We start from the raw sequence: 21,390 nt of genomic DNA, 5'->3' as shown, positions 1-21,390 counted from the left end.
CGAACTTGATAACCACTACACTACGGAAACAGATACTTCTGGGAGATTTAATGAAAAGATTGAGATAAAGCTTGTAGTAAAACATGAACCAAATTGACTGTTTCCGCCCGGTATCGAGCCGGGGACCTTTCGCGTGTTAGGCGAACGTGATAAGCACTACACTACGGAAACAGATACGTCGGTTGGTCATATTGAAACAAAATATACTTCTGGGAGATTTAATGAAAAGATTGAGATAAAGCTTGTAGTAAAACATGAACCAAATTGACTGTTTCCGCCCGGTATCGAGCCGGGGACCTTTCGCGTGTTAGGCGAACGTGATAAGCACTACACTACGGAAACAGATACGTCGGTTGGTCATATTGAAACAAAATATACTTCTGGGAGATTTAATGAAAAGATTGAGATAAAGCTTGTAAGATAAAGCTTCAAATTAACTGTTTCCGCCCGGTTTCGAACCAGGGACCTTTCGCGTGTTAGGCAAACGCGATAACCACTACACTACGGAAACGGATGCGTCAGTTAGTCATATTGAGATAAAAAATACTCTTGGGAGATTTAATGAAAAGATTGAGATAAAGCTTGTAGAAAAACATTACCCAAAAAAAATGTTTCAGCCCGGTTTCAAAGCGGGGACCTTTCGCGTGTTAGGCGAACGTGATAACCACTACACTACGGAAATGGATACGTCGGTTGGTCATTTTGAAACAAAAAATACTCCTGGGAGATTTGATGAAAAGATTGAGATAAAGCTTGTAGTAAACATGAACTAAATGAACCGTTTCCGGCCGGTTTACTAAAAACACACCTGGGAGATTTAATGAGAAGATTCAGAAAAAGCTTGTAGTAAACATGAATTAAATGAACCGTTTCCGGTCGGTTTACTAAAAACACTCCTGGGAGATTTAATGAGAAGATTCAGACAAAGCTTGTTAGTATTCATGAACCAAACTAACTGTTTCCGCCCGGTTTCGAACCGGGGACCTTTCGCGTGTTAGGCGAACGTGATAACCACTACACTACTGAAACAGATACGTCGGTTGGTCATATTGAAACAAAAAGTACTTCTGGGAGATTTAATGGGAAGATTGAGATAAAGCTTGTAGTAAAACATGAACCAAAGTAACTGTTTCCGCCCGGTTTCGAAACGGGGACCTTCCGCTTGTTAGGCGAACGTGATAACCACTACACTACAGAAACAGATACGTCGGTTGGTCGTATTGAAATACGAAATTTAGGTACGAGATACGTCGGTTGGTCATATTGAAACAAAAAATACTTCTGGGAGATTTAATGAAAAGATTGAGATAAAGCTTGTGGTAAAACATGAACTAAAGTAACTGTTTCCGCCCGGTTTGGAACCGTGGACCTTCCGCTTGTTAGGCGAACGTGATAACCACTACACTACAGAAACAGATATGTCGGTTGGTCGTATTGAATTACGAAATTTAAGTACGAGATACGTCGGTTGGTCATATTGAAACAAAAAATACTTCTGGGAGATTTAATGGAAAGATTGAGATAAAGCTTGTAGTAAAACATGAACCAAATTGACTGTTTCCGCCCGGTTTCGAAACGGGGACCTTTCGCGTGGTAGGCGAACGTGATAAACACTACACTACGGAAACAGATAAGTCGGTTGCTCATATTGAAACAAAATATACTTCTGGAAGATTTAGTGAAAAGATTGAGATAAAGCTTGTAGTAAAAGATGAACCAAATTGACTGTTTCCGCCCGGTATCGAGCCGGGAACCTTTCGCGTGTTAGGCGAACGTGATAAGCACTACACTACGGAAACAGATACGTCGGTTGGTCATATTGAAACAAAATATACTTCTGGGAGATTTAATGAAAAGATTGAGATAAAGCTTGTAAGATAAAGCTTCAAATTAACTGTTTCCACCCGGTTTCGAACCAGTAACCTTTCGCGTGTTAGGCGAACGTGATAACCACTACACTACGCAAACGGACACGTCAGTTGGTCATATTGAAACGAAAAATACTCCTGGGAGATTTAATGAAAAGATTGAGATAAAGCTTGTAGTAAAACATTACCCAAAAAAAAATGTTTCAGCCCGGTTTCAAAGCGGGGACCTTTCGCGTGTTAGGTGAACGTGATAAGCACTACACTACGGAAACAGACACGTCAGTTGGTCATATTGAAACAAAAAATACTTCTGGGGGATTTAATGAGAAGATTCAGACAAAGCTTGTAGTAAACATGATCCAAATTAACTGTTTCCGCCCGGTTTCGAACCAGGGACGTGGACCAGGCGAACGTGATAACCACTACACTACGGAAACAGATAAGTCGGTTGGTCATATTGAAACAAAAAATACTTCTGGGAGATTTAATGAAAAGATTGAGATAAAGCTTGCAGTAAAACATGAACTAAAGTAACTGTTTCCGCCCGGTTTCGAACCGTGGACCTTCCGCTTGTTAGGCGAACGTGATAACCACTACACTACAGAAACAGATACGTCGGTTGGTCATATTAAAATACGAAATTTAGGTACGAGATACGTCGGTTGGTCACATTGAATCAAAAAATACTTCTGGGAGATTTAATGGAAAGATTGAGATTAAGCTTGTAGTAAAACACGCACTAAAGTAACTTTTTCCGCCCGGTTCCGAACCGGGGACTTTTCGCGTGTTAGGCGAGCGTGATAACCACTACACTACGGTAACAGATAAGTCGGTTGGTCATATTGAAACAAAAAATACTTCTGGGAGATTTAATGAAAAGATTGAGATAAAGCTTGTAGTAAAACATGAACCAAATTGACTGTTTCCGCCCGGTATCGAGCCGGGGACTTTTCGCGTGTTAGGCGAACGTGATAAGCACTACACTACGGAAACAGATACGTTGATTAGTCATATTGAAATAAAAAATACCCCTGGGAGATTTAGTGAAAAGATTCGGAAAAAGAGTGTAATAAACATGAACCAAATTAACTGTTTCCGCCCGGTTTCGAACCGGGGACCTTTCGCGTGTTAGGCGAACGTGATAACCACTACACTACGGAAATGGATACGTCGGTTGGTCATATTGAAATAGAAAATACTCCTGGGAGATTTGATGAAAAGATTGAGATAAAACTTTTAGTAAAACATTGAGCAAAAAAAATGTTTCAGCCCGGTTTCGAACCGGGGACCTTTCGCTTGTTAGGCGAACGTGATACCATTACACTACAGAAACAGATATGTCGGTTGGTCATATTGAAATACGAAATTTAGGTACGAGATACGTCGGTTGGTCATATTGAAACAGAAAATACTTCTGGGAGATTTAATGGAAAGATTGAGATAAAGCTTGTAGTAAAACACGAACTAAAGTAACTGTTTCCGCCCGGTTTCGAACCGGGGACCTTTCGCGTGTTAGGCGAACGTGATAACCACTACACTACGGAAACGAAAACGTCGTTCGGTCATATTGAAACAAAAAATACTTCTGGGAGATTTAATGAAAAGATTGAGATAAAGCTTGTAGTAAAACATTACCCAAAAAAAATGTTTCAGCCCGGTTTCAAAGCGGGGACCTTTCGCGTGTTAGGTGAACGTGATAACCACTACACTACGGAAACAGATACGTCGGTTGGTCATATTGAAACAAAAAATACTTCTGGGAGATTTAATGAAAAGATTGAATTAAAGCTTGTAGTAACGTAAAACAGATACGTCGGTTGGTCATATTGAAACAAAAAATACTTCTGGGAGATTTAATGAAAAGATTGAATTAAAGCTTGTAGCTTGTACTTCTGGGAGATTTAATGAAAAGATTGAATTAAAGCTTGTAGTAACGGAAACAGATACGTCGGTTGGTCATATTGAAACAAAAAATACTTCTGGGAGATTTAATGAAAAGATTGAATTAAAGCTTGTAGTAAAACATGAACTAAAGTAGCTGTTTCCGCCCGGTTTCGAACCGGGGACCATCCGCTTGTTAGGCGAACGTGATAACCACTACACTACAGAAACAGATACGTCGGTTGGTCATATTGAAACAAAAAACATCGTGTTGGGCAAACGCGATAACCACTACACTACGGAAACGGATGCGTCAGTTAGTCATATTGAGATAAAAAATACTCTTGGGAGATTTAATGAAAAGATTGAGATAAAGCTTGTAGAAAAACATTACCCAAAAAAAATGTTTCAGCCCGGTTTCAAAGCGGGGACCTTTCGCGTGTTAGGCGAACGTGATAACCACTACACTACGGAAATGGATACGTCGGTTGGTCATTTTGAAACAAAAAATACTCCTGGGAGATTTGATGAAAAGATTGAGATAAAGCTTGTAGTAAACATGAACTTAAAGAACCGTTTCCGGCCGGTTTACTAAAAACACTCCTGGGAGATTTAATGAGAAGATTCAGAAAAAGCTTGTAGTAAACATGAATTAAATGAACCGTTTCCGGTCGGTTTACTAAAAACACTCCTGGGAGATTTAATGAGAAGATTCAGACAAAGTTGTTAGTATTCATGAACCAAATTAACTGTTTCCGCCCGGTTTCGAACCGGGGACCTTTCGCGTGTTAGGCGAACGTGATAACCACTACACTACGGAAACAGATACGTCGCTTGTTCATATTGAAACAAAAAATACTTCTGGGGGATTTAATGAGAAGATTCAGACAAAGCTTGTAGTAAACATGATCCAAATTAACTGTTTCCGCCCGGTTTCGAACCGGGGACCTTTCGCGTGTTAGGCGAACGTGATAACCACTACACTACGGAAACAGATATGTCGGTTGGTCATATTGAAATACGAAATTTAGGTACGAGATACGTCGGTTGGTCATATTGAAACAAAAAATACTTCTGGGAGATTTAATGGAAAGATTGAGATAAAGCTTGTAGTACTAAAACATGAACCAAATTGACTCTTTCCGCATGGTTTCGAACCGGGGACCTTTCGCGTGTTAGGCGAACTTGATAACCACTACACTACGGAAACAGCTACTTCTGGGAGATTTAATGAAAAGATTGAGATAAAGCTTGTAGTAAAACATGAACCAAATTGACTGTTTCCGCCCGGTATCGAGCCGGGGACCTTTCGCGTGTTAGGCGAACGTGATAAGCACTACACTACGGAAACAGATACGTCGGTTGGTCATATTGAAACAAAATATACTTCTGGGAGATTTAATGAAAAGATTGAGATAAAGCTTGTAGTAAAACATGAACCAAATTGACTGTTTCCGCCCGGTATCGAGCCGGGGACCTTTCGCGTGTTAGGCGAACGTGATAAGCACTACACTACGGAAACAGATACGTCGGTTGGTCATATTGAAACAAAATATACTTCTGGGAGATTTAATGAAAAGATTGAGATAAAGCTTGTAAGATAAAGCTTCAAATTAACTGTTTCCGCCCGGTTTCGAACCAGGGACCTTTCGCGTGTTAGGCAAACGCGATAACCACTACACTACGGAAACGGATGCGTCAGTTAGTCATATTGAGATAAAAAATACTCTTGGGAGATTTAATGAAAAGATTGAGATAAAGCTTGTAGAAAAACATTACCCAAAAAAAATGTTTCAGCCCGGTTTCAAAGCGGGGACCTTTCGCGTGTTAGGCGAACGTGATAACCACTACACTACGGAAATGGATACGTCGGTTGGTCATTTTGAAACAAAAAATACTCCTGGGAGATTTGATGAAAAGATTGAGATAAAGCTTGTAGTAAACATGAACTAAATGAACCGTTTCCGGCCGGTTTACTAAAAACACACCTGGGAGATTTAATGAGAAGATTCAGAAAAAGCTTGTAGTAAACATGAATTAAATGAACCGTTTCCGGTCGGTTTACTAAAAACACTCCTGGTAGATTTAATGAGAAGATTCAGACAAAGCTTGTTAGTATTCATGAACCAAACTAACTGTTTCCGCCCGGTTTCGAACCGGGGACCTTTCGCGTGTTAGGCGAACGTGATAACCACTAAACTACTGAAACAGATACGTCGGTTGGTCATATTGAAACAAAAAGTACTTCTGGGAGATTTAATGGAAAGATTGAGATAAAGCTTGTAGTAAAACATGAACCAAAGTAACTGTTTCCGCCCGGTTTCGAAACGGGGACCTTCCGCTTGTTAGGCGAACGTGATAACCACTACACTACAGAAACAGATACGTCGGTTGGTCGTATTGAAATACGAAATTCAGGTACGAGATACGTCGGTTGGTCATATTGAAACAAAAAATACTTCTGGGAGATTTAATGGAAAGATTGAGATAAAGCTTGTAGTAGTAAAACATGAACCAAATTGACTCTTTCCGCCCGGTTTCGAACCGGGGACCTTTCGCGTGTTAGGCGAACTCGATAACCACTACACTACGGAAACAGATACTTCTGGGAGATTTAATGAAAAGATTGAGATAAAGCTTGTAGTAAAACATGAACCAAATTGACTGTTTCCGCCCGGTATCGAGCCGGGGACCTTTCGCGTGTTAGGCGAACGTGATAAGCACTACACTACGGAAACTGATACGTCGGTTGGTCATATTGAAACAAAATATACTTCTGGGAGATTTAATGAAAAGATTGAATTAAAGCTTGTAGTAAAACATGAACTAAAGTAGCTGTTTCCGCCCGGTTTCGAACCGGGGACCTTCCGCTTGTTAGGCGAACGTGATAACCACTACACTACAGAAACAGATACGTCGGTTGGTCATATTGAAACAAAAAACATCGTGTTGGGCAAACGCGATAACCACTACACTACGGAAACGGATGCGTCAGTTAGTCATATTGAGATAAAAAATACTTCTGGGAGATTTAATGAAAAGATTGAGATTAAGCTTGTAGAAAAACATTACCCAAAAAAAATGTTTCAGCCCGGTTTCAAAGCGGGGACCTTTCGCGTGTTAGGCGAACGTGATAACCACTACACTACGGAAATGGATACGTCGGTTGGTCATTTTGAAACAAAAAATACTCCTGGGAGATTTGATGAAAAGATTGAGATAAAGCTTGTAGTAAACATGAACTTAAAGAACCGTTTTCGGCCGGTTTACTAAAAACACTCCTGGGAGATTTAATGAGAAGATTCAGAAAAAGCTTGTAGTAAACATGAATTAAATGAACCGTTTCCGGTCGGTTTACTAAAAACACTCCTGGGAGATTTAATGAGAAGATTCAGACAAAGCTTGTTAGTATTCATGAACCAAATTAACTGTTTCCGCCCGGTTTCGAACCGGGGACCTTTCGCGTGTTAGGCGAACGTGATAACCACTACACTACGGAAACAGATACGTCGGTTGTTCATATTGAAACAAAAAATACTTCTGGGGGATTTAATGAGAAGATTCAGACAAAGCTTGTAGTAAACATGATCCAAATTAACTGTTTCCGCCCGGTTTCGAACCGGGGACCTTTCGCGTGTTAGGCGAACGTGATAACCACTACACTACGGAAACAGATATGTCGGTTGGTCATATTGAAATACGAAATTTAGGTACGAGATACGTCGGTTGGTCATATTGAAACAAAAAATACTTCTGGGAGATTTAATGGAAAGATTGAGATAAAGCTTGTAGTAGTAAAACATGAACCAAATTGACTCTTTCCGCCCGGTTTCGAACCGGGGACCTTTCGCGTGTTAGGCGAACTTGATAACCACTACACTACGGAAACAGATACTTCTGGGAGATTTAATGAAAAGATTGAGATAAAGCTTGTAGTAAAACATGAACCAAATTGACTGTTTCCGCCCGGTATCGAGCCGGGGACCATTCGCGTGTTAGGCGAACGTGATAAGCACTACACTACGGAAACAGATACGTCGGTTGGTCATATTGAAACAAAATATACTTCTGGGAGATTTAATGAAAAGATTGAGATAAAGCTTGTAGTAAAACATGAACCAAATTGACTGTTTCCGCCCGGTATCGAGCCGGGGACCTTTCGCGTGTTAGGCGAACGTGATAAGCACTACACTACGGAAACAGATACGTCGGTTGGTCATATTGAAACAAAATATACTTCTGGGAGATTTAATGAAAAGATTGAGATAAAGCTTGTAAGATAAAGCTTCAAATTAACTGTTTCCGCCCGGTTTCGAACCAGGGACCTTTCGCGTGTTAGGCAAACGCGATAACCACTACACTACGGAAACGGATGCGTCAGTTAGTCATATTGAGATAAAAAATACTCTTGGGAGATTTAATGAAAAGATTGAGATAAAGCTTGTAGAAAAACATTACCCAAAAAAAATGTTTCAGCCCGGTTTCAAAGCGGGGACCTTTCGCGTGTTAGGCGAACGTGATAACCACTACACTACGGAAATGGATACGTCGGTTGGTCATTTTGAAACAAAAAATACTCCTGGGAGATTTGATGAAAAGATTGAAATGAAGCTTGTAGTAAACATGAACTAAATGAACCGTTTCCGGCCGGTTTACTAAAAACACACCTGGGAGATTTAATGAGAAGATTCAGAAAAAGCTTGTAGTAAACATGAATTAAATGAACCGTTTCCGGTCGGTTTACTAAAAACACTCCTGGTAGATTTAATGAGAAGATTCAGACAAAGCTTGTTAGTATTCATGAACCAAACTAAATGTTTCCGCCCGGTTTCGAACCGGGGACCTTTCGCGTGTTAGGCGAACGTGATAACCACTACACTACTGAAACAGATACGTCGGTTGGTCATATTGAAACAAAAAGTACTTCTGGGAGATTTAATGGAAAGATTGAGATAAAGCTTGTGGTAAAACATGAACTAAAGTAACTGTTTCCGCCCGGTTTGGAACCGTGGACCTTCCGCTTGTTAGGCGAACGTGATAAGCACTACACTACAGAAACAGATATGTCGGTTGGTCGTATTGAATTACGAAATTTAAGTACGAGATACGTCGGTTGGTCATATTGAAACAAAAAATACTTCTGGGAGATTTAATGGAAAGATTGAGATAAAGCTTGTAGTAAAACATGAACCAAATTGACTGTTTCCGCCCGGTTTCGAAACGGGGACCTTTCGCGTGTTAGGCGAACGTGATAAACACTACACTACGGAAACAGATAAGTCGGTTGCTCATATTGAAACAAAATATACTTCTGGAAGATTTAGTGAAAAGATTGAGATAAAGCTTGTAGTAAAAGATGAACCAAATTGACTGTTTCCGCCCGGTATCGAGCCGGGAACCTTTCGCGTGTTAGGCGAACGTGATAAGCACTACACTACGGAAACAGATACGTCGGTTGGTCATATTGAAACAAAATATACTTCTGGGAGATTTAATGAAAAGATTGAGATAAAGCTTGTAGTAAAACATTACCCAAAAAAAAATGTTTCAGCCCGGTTTCAAAGCGGGGACCTTTCGCGTGTTAGGTGAACGTGATAAGCACTACACTACGGAAACAGACACGTCAGTTGATCATATTGAAACAAAAAATACTTCTGGGGGATTTAATGAGAAGATTCAGACAAAGCTTGTAGTATACATGATCCAAATTAACTGTTTCCGCCCGGTTTCGAACCAGGGACGTGGACCAGGCGAACGTGATAACCACTACACTACGGAAACAGATAAGTCGGTTGGTCATATTGAAACAAAAAATACTTCTGGGAGATTTAATGAAAAGATTGAGATAAAGCTTGCAGTAAAACATGAACTAAAGTAACTGTTTCCGCCCGGTTTCGAACCGAGGACCTTCCGCTTGTTAGGCGAACGTGATACCACTACACTACAGAAACAGATACGTCGGTTGGTCATATTAAAATCTGAAATTTAGGTACGAGATACGTCGGTTGGTCACATTGAATCAAAAAATACTTCTGGGAGATTTAATGGAAAGATTGAGATAAAGCTTGTAGTAAAACACGAACTAAAGTAACTTTTTCCGCCCGGTTCCGAACCGGGGACTTTTCGCGTGTTGGGCGAGCGTGATAACCACTACACTACGGTAACAGATAAGTCGGTTGGTCATATTGAAACAAAAAATACTTCTGGGAGATTTAATGAAAAGATTGAGATAAAGCTTGTAGTAAAACATGAACCAAATTGACTGTTTCCGCCCGGTATTCAGCCGGGGACCTTTCGCGTGTTAGGCGAACGTGATATCCACTACACTACGGAAACAGATACGTCGGTTGCTCATAGTGAAACAGAAAATATTTCTGGGAGATTTATACGGAGATACGGAAACAGATACGTCGGTTGGACATATTGAAACAAAAAATACTTTAATGAAAAGATTGAGATAAAGCTTGTAAGATAAAGCTTCAAATTAACTGTTTCCGCCAGGTTTCGAACCAGGAACCTTCCGCGTGTTAGGCGAACGTGATAACCACTACACTACGCAAACGGATACGTCGGTTGGTCATATTGAAACTAAATATACTTCTGGGAGATTTAATGAAAAGATTGAGATAAAGCTTGTAAGATAAAGCTTCAAATTAAATGTTTCCGCCCGGTTTCGAACCAGGAACCTTTCGCGTGTTAGACGAACGTGATAACCACTAAACTACGCAAACGGATACGTCAGTTGGTCATATTGAAACAAAAAATACTCCTGGGAGATTTAATGAAAAGATTTAGATAAAGCTTGTATTAAAACCTGAACCAAATTACCTGTTTCCGCTCGGTTTCGAACCGGGGACCTTTCGCTTGTTAGGCGAACGTGATAAGCACTACACTACGGAAACAGATACGTCGGTTGGTCATATTGAAACAAAATATACTTCTGGAAGATTTAATGAAAAGATTGAGATAAAGCTTGTAAGATAAAGCTTCAAATTAACTGTTTCCGCCCGGTTTCGAACCAGGGACCTTTCGCGTGTTAGGCGAACGTGATAACCACTACACTACGGAAACAGATACGTCGGTTGGTCATATTGAAACAGAAAGTACTCCTGGGAGATTTGATGAAAAGATTGAGATAAAGCTTGTAGCAAAACATGAACCAAATTAACCGCTTCAGCCCGGTTTCGAACCAGAGACCTTTCGCGTGTTAGGCGAACGTGATAACCACTACAATACCGAAACGGATACGACGTTCGGTCATATTGAAATAAAAAATACCCCTGGGAGATTTAGTGAAAAGATTCGGAAAAAGATTGTAATAAACATGAACCAAATTAACTGTTTCCGCCCGGTTTCGAACCGGGGACCTTTCGCGTGTTAGGCGAACGTGATAACCACTACACTACGGAAATGGATACGTCGGTTGGTCATATTGAAATAGAAAATACTCCTGGGAGATTTGATGAAAAGATTGAGATAAAACTTTTAGTAAAACATTGAGCAAAAAAAATGTTTCAGCCCGGTTTCGAACCGGGGACCTTTCGCTTGTTAGGCGAACGTGATACCATTACACTGCAGAAACAGATATGTCGGTTGGTCATATTGAAACAGACAATACTTCTGGGAGATTTAATGGAAAGATTGAGATAAAGCTTGTAGTAAAACACGAACTAAAGTAACTGTTTCCGCCCGGTTTCGAACCGGGGACCTTTCGCGTGTTAGGCGAACGTGATAACCACTACACTACGGAAACGAAAACGTCGTTCGGTCATATTGAAACAAAAAATACTCCTGGGAGATTTATTGAAAAGATTGAGATAAAGCTTGTAGTAAAACATTACCCAAAAAAAATGTTTCAGCCCGGTTTCAAAGCGGGGACCTTTCGCGTGTTAGGTGAACGTGATAACCACTACACTACGGAAACAGATACGTCGGTTGGTCATATTGAAACAAAAAATACTTCTGGGAGATTTAATGAAAAGATTGAATTAAAGCTTGTAGTAAAACATGAACTAAAGTAGCTGTTTCCGCCCGGTTTCGAACCGGGGACCTTCCGCTTGTTAGACGAACGTGATAACCACTACACTACAGAAACAGATATGTCGGTTGGTCATATTGAAATACGAAATTTAGGTACGAGATACGTCGGTTGGTCATATTGAAACAAAAAACATCGTGTTGTGCAAACGCGATAACCACTACACTACGGAAACGGATGCGTCAGTTAGTCATATTGAGATAAAAAATACTCTTGGGAGATTTAATGAAAAGATTGAGATAAAGCTTGTAGAAAAACATTACCCAAAAAAAATGTTTCAGCCCGGTTTCAAAGCGGGGACCTTTCGCGTGTTAGGCGAACGTGATAACCACTACACTACGGAAATGGATACCTCGGTTGGTCATATTGAAACAAAAAATACTTCTGGGAGATTTGATGAAAAGATTGAGATAAAGCTTGTAGTAAACATGAACTAAATGAACCGTTTCCGGTCGGTTTACTAAAAACACTCCTGGGAGATTTAATGAGAAGATTCAGACAAAGCTTGTTAGTATTCATGAACCAAATTAACTGTTTCCGCCCGGTTTCGAACCGGGGACCTTTCGCGTGTTAGGCGAACGTGATAACCACTACACTACGGAAACAGATACGTCGGTTGGTCATATTGAAACAAAAAGTACTTCTGGGGGATTTAATGAGAAGATTCAGACAAAGCTTGTAGTAAACATGATCCAAATTAACTGTTTCCGCCCGGTTTCGAACCGGGGACCTTTCGCGTGTTAGGCGAACGTGATAACCACTACACTACCGAAACAGATACGTCGGTTGGTCATATTAAAATACGAAATTTAGGTACGAGATACGTCGGTTGGTCATATTGAAACAAAAAATACTTCTGGGAGATTTAATGGAAAGATTGAGATAAAGCTTGTAGTAAAAGACGAACTAAAGTAACTGTTTCAGCCCGGTTTCGAACCGGGGACCTTTCGCTTGTTAGGCGAACGTGATACCATTACACTACAGAAACAGATATGTCGGTTGGTCATATTGAAATACGAAATTTAGGTACGAGATACGTCGGTTGGTCATATTGAAACAGAAAATACTTCTGGGAGATTTAATGGAAAGATTGAGATAAAGCTTGTAGTAAAACACGAACTAAAGTAACTGTTTCCGCCCGGTTTCGAACCGGGGACCTTTCGCGTGTTAGGCGAACGTGATAACCACTACACTACGTAAACGAAAACGTCGTTGGGTCATATTGAAACAAAAAATACTTCTGGGAGATTTAATGAAAAGATTGAGATAAAGCTTGTAGTAAAACATTACCCAAAAAAAATGTTTCAGCCCGGTTTCAAAGCGGGGACCTTTCGCGTGTTAGGTGAACGTGATAACCACTACACTACGGAAACAGATACGTCGGTTGGTCATATTGAAACAAAAAATACTTCTGGGAGATTTAATGAAAAGATTGAATTAAAGCTTGTAGTAAAACATGAACTAAAGTAGCTGTTTCCGCCCGGTTTCGAACCGGGGACCATCCGCTTGTTAGGCGAACGTGATAACCACTACACTACAGAAACAGATACGTCGGTTGGTCATATTGAAACAAAAAACATCGTGTTGGGCAAACGCGATAACCACTACACTACGGAAACGGATGCGTCAGTTAGTCATATTGAGATAAAAAATACTCTTGGGAGATTTAATGAAAAGATTGAGATAAAGCTTGTAGAAAAACATTACCCAAAAAAAATGTTTCAGCCCGGTTTCAAAGCGGGGACCTTTCGCGTGTTAGGCGAACGTGATAACCACTACACTACGGAAATGGATACGTCGGTTGGTCATATTGAAATAGAAAATACTCCTGGGAGATTTGATGAAAAGATTGAGATAAAACTTTTAGTAAAACATTGAGCAAAAAAAATGTTTCAGCCCGGTTTCGAACCGGGGACCTTTCGCTTGTTAGGCGAACGTGATAACCACTACAATACCGAAACGGATACGACGTTCGGTCATATTGAAATAAAAAATACCCCTGGGAGATTTAGTGAAAAGATTCGGAAAAAGATTGTAATAAACATGAACCAAATTAACTGTTTCCGCCCGGTTTCGAAACGGGGACCTTTCGCGTGTTAGGCGAACGTGATAAACACTACACTACGGAAACAGATAAGTCGGTTGCTCATATTGAAACAAAATATACTTCTGGAAGATTTAGTGAAAAGATTGAGATAAAGCTTGTAGTAAAAGATGAACCAAATTGACTGTTTCCGCCCGGTATCGAGCCGGGAACCTTTCGCGTGTTAGGCGAACGTGATAAGCACTACACTACGGAAACAGATACGTCGGTTGGTCATATTGAAACAAAATATACTTCTGGGAGATTTAATGAAAAGATTGAGATAAAGCTTGTAGTAAAACATTACCCAAAAAAAAATGTTTCAGCCCGGTTTCAAAGCGGGGACCTTTCGCGTGTTAGGTGAACGTGATAAGCACTACACTACGGAAACAGACACGTCAGTTGGTCATATTGAAACAAAAAATACTTCTGGGGGATTTAATGAGAAGATTCAGACAAAGCTTGTAGTATACATGATCCAAATTAACTGTTTCCGCCCGGTTTCGAACCAGGGACGTGGACCAGGCGAACGTGATAACCACTACACTACGGAAACAGATAAGTCGGTTGGTCATATTGAAACAAAAAATACTTCTGGGAGATTTAATGAAAAGATTGAGATAAAGCTTGCAGTAAAACATGAACTAAAGTAACTGTTTCCGCCCGGTTTCGAACCGAGGACCTTCCGCTTGTTAGACGAACGTGATAACCACTACACTACAGAAACAGATACGTCGGTTGGTCATATTAAAATCTGAAATTTAGGTACGATATACGTCGGTTGGTCACATTGAATCAAAAAATACTTCTGGGAGATTTAATGGAAAGATTGAGATAAAGCTTGTAGTAAAACACGAACTAAAGTAACTTTTTCCGCCCGGTTCCGAACCGGGGACTTTTCGCGTGTTGGGCGAGCGTGATAACCACTACACTACGGTAACAGATAAGTCGGTTGGTCATATTGAAACAAAAAATACTCCTGGGAGATTTAATGAAAAGATTGAGATAAAGCTTGTAGTAAAACATGAACCAAATTGACTGTTTCCGCCCGGTATTGAGCCGGGGACCTTTCGCGTGTTAGGCGAACGTGATATCCACTACACTACGGAAACAGATACGTCGGTTGCTCATAGTGAAACAGAAAATATTTCTGGGAGATTTATACGGAGATACGGAAACAGATACGTCGGTTGGACATATTGAAACAAAAAATACTTTAATGAAAAGATTGAGATAAAGCTTGTAAGATAAAGCTTCAAATTAACTGTTTCCGCCAGGTTTCGAACCAGGAACCTTCCGCGTGTTAGGCGAACGTGATAACCACTACACTACGCAAACGGATACGTCGGTTGGTCATATTGAAACTAAATATACTTCTGGGAGATTTAATGAAAAGATTGAGATAAAGCTTGTAAGATAAAGCTTCAAATTAAATGTTTCCGCCCGGTTTCGAACCAGGAACCTTTCGCGTGTTAGACGAACGTGATAACCACTAAACTACGCAAACGGATACGTCAGTTGGTCATATTGAAACAAAAAATACTCCTGGGAGATTTAATGAAAAGATTTAGATAAAGCTTGTATTAAAACCTGAACCAAATTACCTGTTTCCGCTCGGTTTCGAACCGGGGACCTTTCGCTTGTTAGGCGAACGTGATAAGCACTACACTACGGAAACAGATACGTCGGTTGGTCATATTGAAACAAAATATACTTCTGGAAGATTTAATGAAAAGATTGAGATAAAGCTTGTAAGATAAAGCTTCAAATTAACTGTTTCCGCCCGGTTTCGAACCAGGGACCTTTCGCGTGTTAGGCGAACGTGATAACCACTACACTACGGAAACAGATACGTCGGTTGGTCATATTGAAACAGAAAGTACTCCTGGGAGATTTGATGAAAAGATTGAGATAAAGCTTGTAGCAAAACATGAACCAAATTAACCGCTTCAGCCCGGTTTCGAACCAGAGACCTTTCGCGTGTTAGGCGAACGTGATAACCACTACAATACCGCAACGGATACGACGTTCGGTCATATTGAAATAAAAAATACCCCTGGGAGATTTAGTGAAAAGATTCGGAAAAAGATTGTAATAAACATGAACCAAATTAACTGTTTCCGCCCGGTTTCGAACCGGGGACCTTTCGCGTGTTAGGCGAACGTGATAACCACTACACTACGGAAATGGATACGTCGGTTGGTCATATTGAAATAGAAAATACTCCTGGGAGATTTGATGAAAAGATTGAGATAAAACTTTTAGTAAAACATTGAGCAAAAAAAATGTTTCAGCCCGGTTTCGAACCGGGGACCTTTCGCTTGTTAGGCGAACGTGATACCATTACACTGCAGAAACAGATATGTCGGTTGGTCATATTGAAACAGACAATACTTCTGGGAGATTTAATGGAAAGATTGAGATAAAGCTTGTAGTAAAACACGAACTAAAGTAACTGTTTCCGCCCGGTTTCGAACCGGGGACCTTTCGCGTGTTAGGCGAACGTGATAACCACTACACTACGGAAACGAAAACGTCGTTCGGTCATATTGAAACAAAAAATACTCCTGGGAGATTTATTGAAAAGATTGAGATAAAGCTTGTAGTAAAACATTACCCAAAAAAAATGTTTCAGCCCGGTTTCAAAGCGGGGACCTTTCGCGTGTTAGGTGAACGTGATAACCACTACACTACGGAAACAGATACGTCGGTTGGTCATATTGAAACAAAAAATACTTCTGGGAGATTTAATGAAAAGATTGAATTAAAGCTTGTAGTAAAACATGAACTAAAGTAGCTGTTTCCGCCCGGTTTCGAACCGGGGACCTTCCGCTTGTTAGACGAACGTGATAACCACTACACTACAGAAACAGATATGTCGGTTGGTCATATTGAAATACGAAATTTAGGTACGAGATACGTCGGTTGGTCATATTGAAACAAAAAACATCGTGTTGGGCAAACGCGATAACCACTACACTACGGAAACGGATGCGTCAGTTAGTCATATTGAGATAAAAAATACTCTTGGGAGATTTAATGAAAAGATTGAGATAAAGCTTGTAGAAAAACATTACCCAAAAAAAATGTTTCAGCCCGGTTTCAAAGCGGGGACCTTTCGCGTGTTAGGCGAACGTGATAACCACTACACTACGGAAATGGATACCTCGGTTGGTCATATTGAAACAAAAAATACTTCTGGGAGATTTGATGAAAAGATTGAGATAAAGCTTGTAGTAAACATGAACTAAATGAACCGTTTCCGGTCGGTTTACTAAAAACACTCCTGGGAGATTTAATGAGAAGATTCAGACAAAGCTTGTTAGTATTCATGAACCAAATTAACTGTTTCCGCCCGGTTTCGAACCGGGGACCTTTCGCGTGTTAGGCGAACGTGATAACCACTACACTACGGAAACAGATACGTCGGTTGGTCATATTGAAACAAAAAGTACTTCTGGGGGATTTAATGAGAAGATTCAGACAAAGCTTGTAGTAAACATGATCCAAATTAACTGTTTCCGCCCGGTTTCGAACCGGGGACCTTTCGCGTGTTAGGCGAACGTGATAACCACTACACTACCGAAACAGATACGTCGGTTGGTCATATTAAAATACGAAATTTAGGTACGAGATACGTCGGTTGGTCATATTGAAACAAAAAATACTTCTGGGAGATTTAATGGAAAGATTGAGATAAAGCTTGTAGTAAAAGACGAACTAAAGTAACTGTTTCAGCCCGGTTTCGAACCGGGGACCTTTCGCTTGTTAGGCGAACGTGATACCATTACACTACAGAAACAGATATGTCGGTTGGTCATATTGAAATACGAAATTTAGGTACGAGATACGTCGGTTGGTCATATTGAAACAGAAAATACTTCTGGGAGATTTAATGGAAAGATTGAGATAAAGCTTGTAGTAAAACACGAACTAAAGTAACTGTTTCCGCCCGGTTTCGAACCGGGGACCTTTCGCGTGTTAGGCGAACGTGATAACCACTACACTACGGAAACGAAAACGTCGTTGGGTCATATTGAAACAAAAAATACTTCTGGGAGATTTAATGAAAAGATTGAGATAAAGCTTGTAGTAAAACATTACCCAAAAAAAATGTTTCAGCCCGGTTTCAAAGCGGGGACCTTTCGCGTGTTAGGTGAACGTGATAACCACTACACTACGGAAACAGATACGTCGGTTGGTCATATTGAAACAAAAAATACTTCTGGGAGATTTAATGAAAAGATTGAATTAAAGCTTGTAGTAAAACATGAACTAAAGTAGCTGTTTCCGCCCGGTTTCGAACCGGGGACCATCCGCTTGTTAGGCGAACGTGATAACCACTACACTACAGAAACAGATACGTCGGTTGGTCATATTGAAACAAAAAACATCGTGTTGGGCAAACGCGATAACCACTACACTACGGAAACGGATGCGTCAGTTAGTCATATTGAGATAAAAAATACTCTTGGGAGATTTAATGAAAAGATTGAGATAAAGCTTGTAGAAAAACATTACCCAAAAAAAATGTTTCAGCCCGGTTTCAAAGCGGGGACCTTTCGCGTGTTAGGCGAACGTGATAACCACTACACTACGGAAATGGATACGTCGGTTGGTCATATTGAAATAGAAAATACTCCTGGGAGATTTGATGAAAAGATTGAGATAAAACTTTTAGTAAAACATTGAGCAAAAAAAATGTTTCAGCCCGGTTTCGAACCGGGGACCTTTCGCTTGTTAGGCGAACGTGATAACCACTACAATACCGAAACGGATACGACGTTCGGTCATATTGAAATAAAAAATACCCCTGGGAGATTTAGTGAAAAGATTCGGAAAAAGATTGTAATAAACATGAACCAAATTAACTGTTTCCGCCCGGTTTCGAACCGGGGACCTTTCGCGTGTTAGGCGAACGTGATAACCACTACACTACGGAAATGGATACGTCGGTTGGTCATATTGAAATAGAAAATACTCCTGGGAGATTTGATGAAAAGATTGAGATAAAACTTTTAGTAAAACATTGAGCAAAAAAAATGTTTCAGCCCGGTTTCGAACCGGGGACCTTTCGCTTGTTAGACGAACGTGATACCATTACACTACAGAAACAGATATGTCGGTTGGTCATATTGAAATACGAAATTTAGGTACGAGATACGTCGGTTGGTCATATTGAAACAGAAAATACTTCTGGGAGATTTAATGGAAAGATTGAGATAAAGCTTGTAGTAAAACACGAACTAAAGTAACTGTTTCCGCCCGGTTTCGAACCGGGGACCTTTCGCGTGTTAGGCGAACGTGATAACCACTACACTACGGAAACGAAAACGTCGTTCGGTCATATTGAAACAAAAAATACTTCTGGGAGATTTAATGAAAAGATTGAGATAAAGCTTGTAGTAAAACATTACCCAAAAAAAATGTTTCAGCCCGGTTTCAAAGCGGGGACCTTTCGCGTGTTAGGTGAACGTGATAACCACTACACTACGGAAACAGATACGTCGGTTGGTCATATTGAAACAAAAAATACTTCTGGGAGATTTAATGAAAAGATTGAATTAAAGCTTGTAGTAAAACATGAACTAAAGTAGCTGTTTCCGCCCGGTTTCGAACCGGGGACCATCCGCTTGTTAGGCGAACGTGATAACCACTACACTACAGAAACAGATACGTCGGTTGGTCATATTGAAACAAAAAACATCGTGTTGGGCAAACGCGATAACCACTACACTACGGAAACGGATGCGTCAGTTAGTCATATTGAGATAAAAAATACTCTTGGGAGATTTAATGAAAAGATTGAGATAAAGCTTGTAGAAAAACATTACCCAAAAAAAAAGTTTCAGCCCGGTTTCAAAGCGGGGACCTTTCGCGTGTTAGGCGAACGTGATAACCACTACACTACGGAAATGGATACGTCGGTTGGTCATTTTGAAACAAAAAATACTCCTGGGAGATTTGATGAAAAGATTGAGATAAAGCTTGTAGTAAACATGAACTTAAAGAACCGTTTCCGGCCGGTTTACTAAAAACACTCCTGGGAGATTTAATGAGAAGATTCAGAAAAAGCTTGTAGTAAACATGAATTAAATGAACCGTTTCCGGTCGGTTTACTAAAAACACTCCTGGGAGATTTAATGAGAAGATTCAGACAAAGCTTGTTAGTTAGTATTCATGAACCAAATTAACTGTTTCCGCCCGGTTTCGAACCGGGGACCTTTCGCGTGTTAGGCGAACGTGATAACCACTACACTACGGAAACAGATACGTCGCTTGTTCATATTGAAACAAAAAATACTTCTGGGGGATTTAATGAGAAGATTCAGACAAAGCTTGTAGTAAACATGATCCAAATTAACTGTTTCCGCCCGGTTTCGAACCGGGGACCTTTCGCGTGTTAGGCGAACGTGATAACCACTACACTACGGAAACAGATATGTCGGTTGGTCATATTGAAATACGAAATTTAGGTACGAGATACGTCGGTTGGTCATATTGAAACAAAAAATACTTCTGGGAGATTTAATGGAAAGATTGAGATAAAGCTTGTAGTACTAAAACATGAACCAAATTGACTCTTTCCGCATGGTTTCGAACCGGGGACCTTTCGCGTGTTAGGCGAACTTGATAACCACTACACTACGGAAACAGATACTTCTGGGAGATTTAATGAAAAGATTGAGATAAAGCTTGTAGTAAAACATGAACCAAATTGACTGTTTCCGCCCGGTATCGAGCCGGGGACCTTTCGCGTGTTAGGCGAACGTGATAAGCACTACACTACGGAAACAGATACGTCGGTTGGTCATATTGAAACAAAATATACTTCTGGGAGATTTAATGAAAAGATTGAGATAAAGCTTGTAGTAAAACATGAACCAAATTGACTGTTTCCGCCCGGTATCGAGCCGGGGACCTTTCGCGTGTTAGGCGAACGTGATAAGCACTACACTACGGAAACAGATACGTCGGTTGGTCATATTGAAACAAAATATACTTCTGGGAGATTTAATGAAAAGATTGAGATAAAGCTTGTAAGATAAAGCTTCAAATTAACTGTTTCCGCCCGGTTTCGAACCAGGGACCTTTCGCGTGTTAGGCAAACGCGATAACCACTACACTACGGAAACGGATGCGTCAGTTAGTCATATTGAGATAAAAAATACTCTTGGGAGATTTAATGAAAAGATTGAGATAAAGCTTGTAGAAAAACATTACCCAAAAAAAATGTTTCAGCCCGGTTTCAAAGCGGGGACCTTTCGCGTGTTAGGCGAACGTGATAACCACTACACTACGGAAATGGATACGTCGGTTGGTCATTTTGAAACAAAAAATACTCCTGGGAGATTTGATGAAAAGATTGAGATAAAGCTTGTAGTAAACATGAACTAAATGAACCGTTTCCGGCCGGTTTACTAAAAACACACCTGGGAGATTTAATGAGAAGATTCAGAAAAAGCTTGTAGTAAACATGAATTAAATGAACCGTTTCCGGTCGGTTTACTAAAAACACT

The 21,390-nt window shown here is 40.3% G+C and overlaps 24 non-coding genes across 24 annotated transcripts; all 24 read right to left on the bottom strand.

Moving 5' to 3' along the window:
- Positions 1–1,555: 1,555 nt before the first annotated feature.
- Positions 1,556–1,628, bottom strand: Trnag-acc (transfer RNA glycine (anticodon ACC)). Its single transcript has one exon. It is a non-coding gene; the product is annotated as a tRNA-Gly (tRNA).
- A 1,501-nt stretch (positions 1,629–3,129) lies between these two features.
- On the bottom strand, positions 3,130–3,201 carry Trnav-aac (transfer RNA valine (anticodon AAC)). Its single transcript has one exon. It is a non-coding gene; the product is annotated as a tRNA-Val (tRNA).
- A 141-nt stretch (positions 3,202–3,342) lies between these two features.
- Positions 3,343–3,415, bottom strand: Trnav-aac (transfer RNA valine (anticodon AAC)). Its single transcript has one exon. It is a non-coding gene; the product is annotated as a tRNA-Val (tRNA).
- Positions 3,416–3,907: 492 nt separating this feature from the next.
- On the bottom strand, positions 3,908–3,980 carry Trnav-aac (transfer RNA valine (anticodon AAC)). The gene has a single exon. It is a non-coding gene; the product is annotated as a tRNA-Val (tRNA).
- Positions 3,981–4,499: 519 nt separating this feature from the next.
- On the bottom strand, positions 4,500–4,572 carry Trnav-aac (transfer RNA valine (anticodon AAC)). The gene has a single exon. It is a non-coding gene; the product is annotated as a tRNA-Val (tRNA).
- A 97-nt stretch (positions 4,573–4,669) lies between these two features.
- Trnav-aac (transfer RNA valine (anticodon AAC)) lies at positions 4,670–4,742 on the bottom strand. The gene has a single exon. It is a non-coding gene; the product is annotated as a tRNA-Val (tRNA).
- Positions 4,743–6,585: 1,843 nt separating this feature from the next.
- Trnav-aac (transfer RNA valine (anticodon AAC)) lies at positions 6,586–6,658 on the bottom strand. The gene has a single exon. It is a non-coding gene; the product is annotated as a tRNA-Val (tRNA).
- A 520-nt stretch (positions 6,659–7,178) lies between these two features.
- On the bottom strand, positions 7,179–7,251 carry Trnav-aac (transfer RNA valine (anticodon AAC)). Its single transcript has one exon. It is a non-coding gene; the product is annotated as a tRNA-Val (tRNA).
- Positions 7,252–7,348: 97 nt separating this feature from the next.
- Positions 7,349–7,421, bottom strand: Trnav-aac (transfer RNA valine (anticodon AAC)). The gene has a single exon. It is a non-coding gene; the product is annotated as a tRNA-Val (tRNA).
- A 3,326-nt stretch (positions 7,422–10,747) lies between these two features.
- Trnav-aac (transfer RNA valine (anticodon AAC)) lies at positions 10,748–10,820 on the bottom strand. Its single transcript has one exon. It is a non-coding gene; the product is annotated as a tRNA-Val (tRNA).
- A 609-nt stretch (positions 10,821–11,429) lies between these two features.
- Positions 11,430–11,502, bottom strand: Trnav-aac (transfer RNA valine (anticodon AAC)). The gene has a single exon. It is a non-coding gene; the product is annotated as a tRNA-Val (tRNA).
- Positions 11,503–12,319: 817 nt separating this feature from the next.
- Trnav-aac (transfer RNA valine (anticodon AAC)) lies at positions 12,320–12,392 on the bottom strand. The gene has a single exon. It is a non-coding gene; the product is annotated as a tRNA-Val (tRNA).
- Positions 12,393–12,703: 311 nt separating this feature from the next.
- On the bottom strand, positions 12,704–12,775 carry Trnav-aac (transfer RNA valine (anticodon AAC)). Its single transcript has one exon. It is a non-coding gene; the product is annotated as a tRNA-Val (tRNA).
- A 483-nt stretch (positions 12,776–13,258) lies between these two features.
- Trnav-aac (transfer RNA valine (anticodon AAC)) lies at positions 13,259–13,331 on the bottom strand. Its single transcript has one exon. It is a non-coding gene; the product is annotated as a tRNA-Val (tRNA).
- A 2,313-nt stretch (positions 13,332–15,644) lies between these two features.
- Trnav-aac (transfer RNA valine (anticodon AAC)) lies at positions 15,645–15,717 on the bottom strand. The gene has a single exon. It is a non-coding gene; the product is annotated as a tRNA-Val (tRNA).
- Positions 15,718–16,326: 609 nt separating this feature from the next.
- On the bottom strand, positions 16,327–16,399 carry Trnav-aac (transfer RNA valine (anticodon AAC)). Its single transcript has one exon. It is a non-coding gene; the product is annotated as a tRNA-Val (tRNA).
- An 817-nt stretch (positions 16,400–17,216) lies between these two features.
- Positions 17,217–17,289, bottom strand: Trnav-aac (transfer RNA valine (anticodon AAC)). Its single transcript has one exon. It is a non-coding gene; the product is annotated as a tRNA-Val (tRNA).
- Positions 17,290–17,600: 311 nt separating this feature from the next.
- On the bottom strand, positions 17,601–17,672 carry Trnav-aac (transfer RNA valine (anticodon AAC)). Its single transcript has one exon. It is a non-coding gene; the product is annotated as a tRNA-Val (tRNA).
- A 141-nt stretch (positions 17,673–17,813) lies between these two features.
- On the bottom strand, positions 17,814–17,886 carry Trnav-aac (transfer RNA valine (anticodon AAC)). Its single transcript has one exon. It is a non-coding gene; the product is annotated as a tRNA-Val (tRNA).
- A 269-nt stretch (positions 17,887–18,155) lies between these two features.
- On the bottom strand, positions 18,156–18,228 carry Trnav-aac (transfer RNA valine (anticodon AAC)). The gene has a single exon. It is a non-coding gene; the product is annotated as a tRNA-Val (tRNA).
- Positions 18,229–19,126: 898 nt separating this feature from the next.
- Positions 19,127–19,199, bottom strand: Trnav-aac (transfer RNA valine (anticodon AAC)). The gene has a single exon. It is a non-coding gene; the product is annotated as a tRNA-Val (tRNA).
- Positions 19,200–19,468: 269 nt separating this feature from the next.
- Positions 19,469–19,541, bottom strand: Trnav-aac (transfer RNA valine (anticodon AAC)). Its single transcript has one exon. It is a non-coding gene; the product is annotated as a tRNA-Val (tRNA).
- A 524-nt stretch (positions 19,542–20,065) lies between these two features.
- Trnav-aac (transfer RNA valine (anticodon AAC)) lies at positions 20,066–20,138 on the bottom strand. Its single transcript has one exon. It is a non-coding gene; the product is annotated as a tRNA-Val (tRNA).
- A 97-nt stretch (positions 20,139–20,235) lies between these two features.
- On the bottom strand, positions 20,236–20,308 carry Trnav-aac (transfer RNA valine (anticodon AAC)). The gene has a single exon. It is a non-coding gene; the product is annotated as a tRNA-Val (tRNA).
- Between the last annotated feature and the right edge of the window lie 1,082 nt (positions 20,309–21,390).

Source organism: Styela clava, chromosome 9, assembly GCF_964204865.1.
Source record: "Styela clava chromosome 9, kaStyClav1.hap1.2, whole genome shotgun sequence".
NCBI classification, from domain to species: domain Eukaryota; kingdom Metazoa; phylum Chordata; class Ascidiacea; order Stolidobranchia; family Styelidae; genus Styela; species Styela clava.
This window is presented reverse-complemented; position numbering and strand designations above follow the sequence as displayed.